This window comes from Macadamia integrifolia, chromosome 4, assembly GCF_013358625.1.
Source record: "Macadamia integrifolia cultivar HAES 741 chromosome 4, SCU_Mint_v3, whole genome shotgun sequence".
Classification (NCBI taxonomy): Eukaryota; Viridiplantae; Streptophyta; class Magnoliopsida; order Proteales; family Proteaceae; genus Macadamia; species Macadamia integrifolia.
In genome coordinates, this window is record NC_056560.1 from 27,592,075 (window position 1) to 27,600,446 (window position 8,372).

General features: G+C 32.4%; 1 non-coding gene across 1 annotated transcript; it reads left to right on the forward strand.

Annotated features, from left to right (window-relative positions):
• The first annotated feature begins 8,203 nt into the window (after positions 1 to 8,203).
• TRNAM-CAU lies at positions 8,204 to 8,275 on the forward strand. Its single transcript has one exon. It is a non-coding gene; the product is annotated as a tRNA-Met (tRNA).
• The last annotated feature ends 97 nt before the right edge of the window (positions 8,276 to 8,372 follow it).

An 8,372-nucleotide genomic window follows, 5' to 3' on the forward strand; every position in this document is an offset into this window, starting at 1 on the left:
AAATTAAATTGGGAGAGAAAGAAAAAAGAGTTCAAAATTCAAATGATGCTTAGGTCTTTAACTTGGAAAATATATTTTTAAAATCAATTCAGAGAGTCTTCAGATCTTGTATGCAGATCCAGAGGCCCACAACTCCACCAAACTGGGTGCTTTTTCTGAATTCTGATTGATTTAAATTCTCAAGCCAAAGGACCCACATAGTTAGTTGCCTACTCCACTTGAGTGCTTTTTTATCACTCAAGAAATTGATGACTGATCCTCAAGAGCCAAAACAAATGTGATTGAATCATGATATACAATTTTTGAGGTGGCAAAATGGTATGGAAGGTAGGGGAGTCTGTAACTTTTAATTACTCTCATGGTGAGGAATAGCTTGAGACAAGAATTTCCTGATCTGTTGGTTCTGTCATATTTTTTTTTTCATAACTTCAAGGGCTATTGGCCATTGCATTGTAGACCTACATAGGGGTCAAGAGCACTGTTAGGAGTTTGATAATTTATCTTTCATTTTTTATTTTTTATTTTTTATTTTTATTTTTTATCTTTTTTGTGTGTGTGGAAAGAAAGGTTATCCATTAGTGCGAGCTGAGTGCAAAGCATCAGACATACAGATATCAGATTGCCAAGGAGTGGATAATGACCAAGAGGTCTCGCTCGGTAGAGGCATGGCCTTCCGAACCAAGGAGGGAATCTCCACATCTTCCATTTTCTTCACAGCACAATGTACTCGAGTTTCCCTATACTCATAGTGAAGAGGGAATCTCCACATCTGAGGACACCTAACTCTCCAAACTAGCATAGGGTTTTTTTTTTTTTTTTTCACAATGTACAATGGATGTGAGAGTTTAATGATGATGCAAGAATCCAATCAAATGGCCACATCACCAGTAGAGTAGAGAAGAGATTTCTCTACTCCAAGGGTGAAGGAAAACTTAATCTGTACTGAATGTGGTTTTCTTTTTCCAAAAAGGAAAAAAATTTCATTCACATGGTTGAAGAGTTCACCCATCAGTCACCAGACTCACCACGGATCTAAGGTAAGCCTTCACTTTTATTTTGGTACTTGTTAATAAATATCACTGTTACTTGAGTACTTGACACTTTCAATAATTCTTTCTCATAATGTGAGTATAGTGGGCAATTGACCACTACAATGACATAACACCACTCTCTCTCTCTCTCTCTGTTTTGATTTTTGAATCATGAGTCATGAGTCATGACCCCAGAGATAACAAGGCATGCAGGACCTCCTTTGCATTACAGGGTAACTTTATTTCCTTTATAGCTGGATTACAGTGCAATCATTTGTTAAAGTAGAGGGACTAAAGTCAATTTCATGACTCCAGTACCAAATGATACAAATAAATATGACAAAGCATCTAAAATAATTATCATCATCTTGATTCCCTCACAACTGAGAGAGTTCATGTTCACTTACAAGATAATAATATTTGTTCCAAGTGACTGCTCTCTACCAGTAAATATTTTCTATCAAATCTGAACTATGCAAACACTTTTACATTCTTCCATGTGAGAGGGTCTAATAAAAAACTTTAAGGTATTAGGTGAAGAGAGCTCCTCAAGCATATGAAGACATTAAGATTCTGAACTCAACATTCTAGACTGAAGGTTCTCCACAGGGGACTGGTTTTATTCCTGGAAGGTCTTTCTATATTCATCTTCCATAATGGAGACATTGTTCATTAGGCTTTAGGCCCATCAACATCCATGAAGAGAGTACCTTACTTAGACTAACTTTATATTTCTAAGGCATTTTGGATTGAATTGACAGAACAGGTCATATTTTCAGTGCCCTGCTTTTCATGCTATGGATAGTCAATCTTTCTTATTCATGCAGAAGGAAATTTTGAACAGTTCCACATGTTACATTCATAAAGCACTAGGCTACTTTTCCTTTTCCTTTTCCATTTTTTTTTTTTTTTGGGTCCCACTTTTGCCTGCAGTGATGTTGTCCTTCTCAAACTTGGAGACAATGGACAATGGCTATGGACTAATTTTCTTGTGGAGGAGATGGATTGAGAAAGAGTCAATGAACATGAAGAAGGGAGGGTTCAGATCAGCACATCTCATCCTGCAATGCACAATGTGGTCAAGAAAGACCAGTGGAAGAAAGTTGAATAATCACCACAAGGCATCAGAATTGTTAAACCAAGGGGTCTTGTTAAAGAAAGGATATTTGTTTATTCATTTGAGAAAGTCTTCCTCTGTTCATCTGTTTCAGCTCTGTGGAGACAAGATATACAAGACACTAGAAAAATATTTGAGTGGTCATGTATGTCAAGCCACGTCATTGAGACAAGTTACAACTTCTTCAAAAGCTAAATTGCACAGAATATGACCATGAATTCCTTGAAGATTGAGCATCTCTGGCCATGGCAAGGCATGTTCCCCCACTGGGATATGCCCCACACCCCACTTAAATTCCAAGCCACAAAGTCTAGAGTCTAGACTCTAACCCCTGGAGAGAGAAGGACGTGCTACTTCTGATAATCTTGTCAAAGTGGCACATCCTCATTGCGCCACTTGAAATGATGACAGATGGTATGTATCTAGCTATCTATCAAATTTCAAGTCTAATTTAATCAAATATTCTTATATGTATTGATATGTATCTCTATCCGTTCAGTACTTCAACCACTATTGTGCAATCTCATTTTATCCTGAATTTTTAAATCTCTATTTGTCACTTGACAAACTTCAGAGGGCAAAAATTTTAAATGAGAGTAGGAGATATTGAGGTTTGCCCTTCCATAAAATTTGGGCCCATCAACTCTGTCACATGACAAATATTTGGATAACTTTGATAAGTTTATCAAAATGAACCATTTTGAAAAGTTTGCGTCGTATTTTTTGTACTTCAAATTTTACTATTAAGATGCATGTACCTATATATGTGGGCTTATATTTTTATATATATATATATATATATATATATACTAGTAAAAGGACATTTGAGTGAAAGAGAGAAAGATGTATTTCTATCATATATGATATCCATTGAAGCAATTAATAATTTAAGATAACTATTAAATTTCAAATAATGATAGACAATTACAACATATTTTTAGATAATCAATGGTAAGAGAGAGGCCTCTCTTTAGTAAAATGTCTCTCTGTCTCTCTCTCTAAGAGATTTAGTTACAAGCTATCAAGGATGGGTTTTTTAGTTTAGGAACTTTGAATGTGGATGAAAACAATCTTGGAGTCTCTGAAGAGGGAACGACATTGACGCACTTTCCTTTTAAGCTCTTTCTATAGCCTTGGTTACAACCAGAGAAATCTGGAGTTCAGAATCTTGTTAACGATAATGCAATTACAATCACTAATTTCATCATTGTGTAATAAAAAATGATTTTCTTATAAGGTTCATAAGAACAACAATGTAATGCTTTCATGTAAGAGAGCATATCACAAAAATAGAAAATCAATTGAACATGATTGAGAGACTTGTAGAACATATTAATTCTTGGTATTAATGTAGCCATTTTTTTTTTCAAACAAATCTAGAGGCAATCACATGCATCCAGTATAAAAAGTTTGTCCATTAGAAATTACTAGAGCATCTAATGTAAGTCTTATGTGCTCAATTGAATCTCCAATTAAGCGGCGGTTGTTGGGAACTTAGGACTCAAAGAGAAGTAAGAGTTGGTCAGATTACATGAAAATAAAATAAGAGATAGAATTAGAGATATCTCTGAATCTAATATCCAACCAACTCTAAAGTGAAACCTTAGTAATTGCAACCCTCAAATACTCAAATATATAATTTAACAACATCCATAAACCAAATTAATATCGTAGTCACTATTACTTTTTTAAAACCAAAACCCCGCCAATCCCATATAAGAAACAGAACTCACGAGGATCACATTATTTAAAGAATTTCTTAACATCTGCAAAAGAAAAACAACATAAACATCAAAACCTACGAAGCAAAAAATCCTCAAAATAAGAATGAGAGAAGCAACGAAACAAAACCCAACCAGTGGTGAGAGCCTTGATTGTCCCAACGTGCCTTCATCTGAAATCCTTAAAGACTTCTTTAATCGATCAAAGATTATGAAGCCTTGAGGTCCTTTCATACTTGAGACAAGTTAGAGGATTAACCCAACATTAGATACGATAAACCCATAAATGAACGAAGAAAATCGAACATTTAAAAAGTATGGATTAAAAATAAAAATTGAGATTAAAAAAAAAAAAAAAAAAAAAAAAAAAACAAACAAACAAATTTTAGAAGAAAAGAAGTGCATTATAGGATCAAGGAGCGAAGATGAATACCTTAAATTAAATCATTGGATAGGAAAAGAAAAAACTAAAGAACTGTATAAGAAACCTTACAATAGCTTACTTGGAGCTAGAGAAATAACAGAGAAAGGGAGCTCTTGGAACTCTCTTAGAGCAGATTGTGGGCTTTGGAAGAGAAGACCAAAGAGGAGACGCAACTCCCTGATTTTGTTACCTAATAAAGGGGAGAGAAGAGGGAAGATTTTATTTACTAACAAATAAGATAAGAGACGTAGTAAATACTTGGGGGGGGGGAGAGGAACATTTCCTAATGAAGGAGAGAGAAGAGGGAAGATTTTGCTTTCTAATAAAGGGGAGAGAAAAGGGGAGATTTTATTTACTGATAAATAAAATAAGAAACGTCTGAAAAAATTAATAAATACATGGGGGGAGAGAGATTCTATTTTCTAATGAAGGAGAGGGAAGCGTTTTTTTAACTAATAAATAGGATAAGAGAAAGATTGAGTGCAAATATTTTGAGCTATTGTTGTAAGAGACAAAAAATTAAAAAATCCTAAGATATTGTAGTTGATTTTTTTGTCTTCTCTGTGTATATATAAGGAAGAATTACATGCAGTAAAAACCTTTAAAGTCGATAAAAGATCATTGAAAGATACATTTTTATGCAATAAATCCCTCCATAATTTTGTGCCTATTTTTTTTTATCCCTTTAATATGTAATAATTATAATTAATGATACTCATTTCTCCTCCATGTTTAGAGCGAGTGAGTGAGAGAAAAAGAATTATAGATAGAAAATACCCCTTTCCTCCATGTTTAGATTTTGTAAGGGATGGAATGAGAGATTTTAGGAGGGTTTTTTTTTTTTATGATATATCTCTCTATATATGCCTTTTTTTTTTAAATTCTTTTTAGTATTTAATTAATTAATAATTATAATTAATTATTACTCTCTCCTTTCTCCTACTCGTTTAGAGAGAGAGAGAGAGAGAAATAGAGAATTATGGAGAGTTTATTATTATTATTATTATTATTATTATTATTATTATTATTATTATTATTATTATTTTGATATATCTCTCTCCATAATTGCTCATTCTATTCCCATTCTCCATAATTTTCTCTATTTCTCTCTCCACTCTCCCCCTTTCTCCTCCACGTTTAGAAAGAGAGAGAGAGTAAGAATTATATATTTTTTTATTATTATATATCGATTTTTTTATGGTATATCTCTCTCTATATTTATCTTTTTAATATTTTCATAATTATTTATAATTCTCTTTATGGAAAATCTCCCTCCATTGTGCTCCACGTTTTTTTTTTCAAAGAGGATAAGAGAGAGAGAGAGTGAGAGATTTAAGGAAGAAATCTTATATGCCTTTTTTTTAATCCTTTTTAGTATTTAATTAATTAATTATTACTCTCTCCTTTTTCCTACACATTTAGAGAGAGAGAGAGAGAGAGAGAGAAATAGAGAATTATGGAGAGTATTATTATTATTATTATTTTTTTGTTATATCTCTCTCCATAATTGTTCATTCCATCCCCATTCTCCATAATTCTCTTTATTTCTCTCTCCACTCTCCCCCTTTCTCCTCCACGTTTAGAGAGAGAGAGAGAGAGAGTAAGAATTATATAGTTTATTATTATTATTTATCCATTTTTTTTATGATATATCTTTCTCTATATTTACCTTTTTAATATTTCCATAATTATTTAAAATTCTCTCTATGGAGAATCTCCCTCCATTGTGCTCCACGTTTTTTTTTTCAAAGAAGATGAGAGAGAGAGAGAGAGAGAGAGAGAGAGAGATTTAAGGAAGGAATCTTATATGCCTTTTTATTTAAATCCTTTTTAATATTTAATTAATTAATAATTATAATTAATTATTACTCTCTCTCCTTTCTCCTACACGTTTAGAGAGAGAGAGAGAGAGAGAGAGAGAGAGAGAATAGAGAATTATAGAGAGTTTATTATTATTATTATTATTATTATTTTGATATCTCTCTCTCCATAATTGTTCATTCCATCCCCATTCTCCATAATTCTCTCTACTTCTCTCTCCACTCTCTCCCTTTATCCTCCACGTTTAGAGAGAGAGAGTAAGAATTATATAGTTTATTATTATTATTTATTGGTTTTTTTATGGTATATTTCTCTCTATATTTACCTTTTTAATATTTTCATAATTATTTATAATTATTTCTATGGAGAATCTCCCTCCATTGTGCTCCACGTTTTTTTTTTCAAAGAGGATAAGAGAGAGAGAGAGAGAGAGAGAGAGAGAGAGAGAGAGAGAGAGAGAGAGAGAGAGAGAGAGAGAGAGAGAGAGATTTAAGGGGGAATATTATATGCCTTTTTTTTAATCATTTTTAGTATTTAATTAATTAATAATTATAATTAATTATTACTCTCTCCTTTCTCCTACACGTTTAGAGAGAGAGAGAGAGAGAGAGAGAGATAGAGAGAATTATGGAGAGTTTATTATTATTATTATTATTTTGATATATCTCTCTCCATAATTGTTCATTCCATCCTCATTCTCCATAATTCTCTCTATTTCTCTCTCCACTCTTCCCCTTTCTCTTCCACGTTTAGAGAGAGAGAGAGAGAGAGTAAGAATTATATAGTTTATTATTATTATTTGTTTTATCTTCCATTTTGAGAGGTAAGAGGATGAGTGGGTTTAGAGTTTATAATTATATGTCTTTTTAATACTCCACTCACCCCTTTCTCTTCCACGTTTAGAGAGGGAGAGAGTGAGAATTATAGAGTTTATTATTATTATTTGATTTATCTTCCATTTTTAGGGGTGAGAGGATGAGTGGATTTAGGGTTTATAATTATATGCCTTTTTAATACTCCACTCTCCCCATTTCTCCTCTACGTTTAGAGAGAGAAAGAATTATAGAGAATTTATCATGATATTTGTTTCATATTCCATTTTGAGGGGTTTTTTGTCATTTGGGGATTTTTTCCAGTGTTTTTTGGTCATTTAGGAATTTTTTATTATAGATATAAATGTTTTTTTTTGTCATTTTGAAAAAGTATACCAAAGACAAGGAGTACGTACTTTTATATAGTAGTATGATATATATATATATATATATATATATGTTGATAATCATATTTAGATACTTTTATCTATACATATTGTAATTTAAAAATGATTTACTGTTCACCCAAGAAAAAAAAAAAACTCATAATTGAACTGGTGTCTTCTAATACCAATATAAGGTAATAAACTTTAAATAAATTGGAACTTTTTGGTGCCTAGAATGTACTAATAATAATAATAATCTCTAATCCACATAGTATCTATTATATAGTGTGTCTTATTTATTTATTTATTTTTTTCATATACTATTTGTAATGATAAGCTTGAACATATTACTATATGGAAGGGTCCTCCAAAAGTTTCAGTTCAATGGCATATTTTTTACCCAAAAAAAAAAAAAATTTCCAATTGAATTAATCAAGCGTATGAACCATATAGTTGAACCACTTGGATCAATATGGGTTGAAATTATTGGACGCTACTACCATACTATCAAGAGGATTTGCTGTCAAAAGTATCTATCCAGTAGTAGTAGATCCTTTAGATTCAACGGCAATTATGCTCCAACCTTAGATCGTTAGGAGGAACTTATGAAACAACGCAAAGAGTTAGCAACTTTATAACATTACAAAGAGCTTCAAGACATTATAGCTATCCTTGAGTTGGATGAATTATCGGAAAATGATCATTTAATCGTACCATAAGCACAAAAAATTGAACATTTCTTATCACAACCCTTTGCCAAGCCAGAGTGTAACCCATGCCCAGCGGCCCCAGCCAATCTACCTAGGATAAAAACCTTGATTAATGTTATAATCTGTTCTCATTAATATGATTTTATATTTAATAAAATTTTACACCAACAATGACATATGAATCAGAGTGGCGCAGCGGAAGCGTGGTGGGCCCATAACCCACAGGTCGGAGGATCGAAACCTCCCTCTGATATTAAAACACTTTTTCTTACTTTATTTTTTTTTGGGTATTAGAGAATTGCTTTATCGCGTGATTAATGGCTCAGATTTCTAGTATTGGAATCCTAATG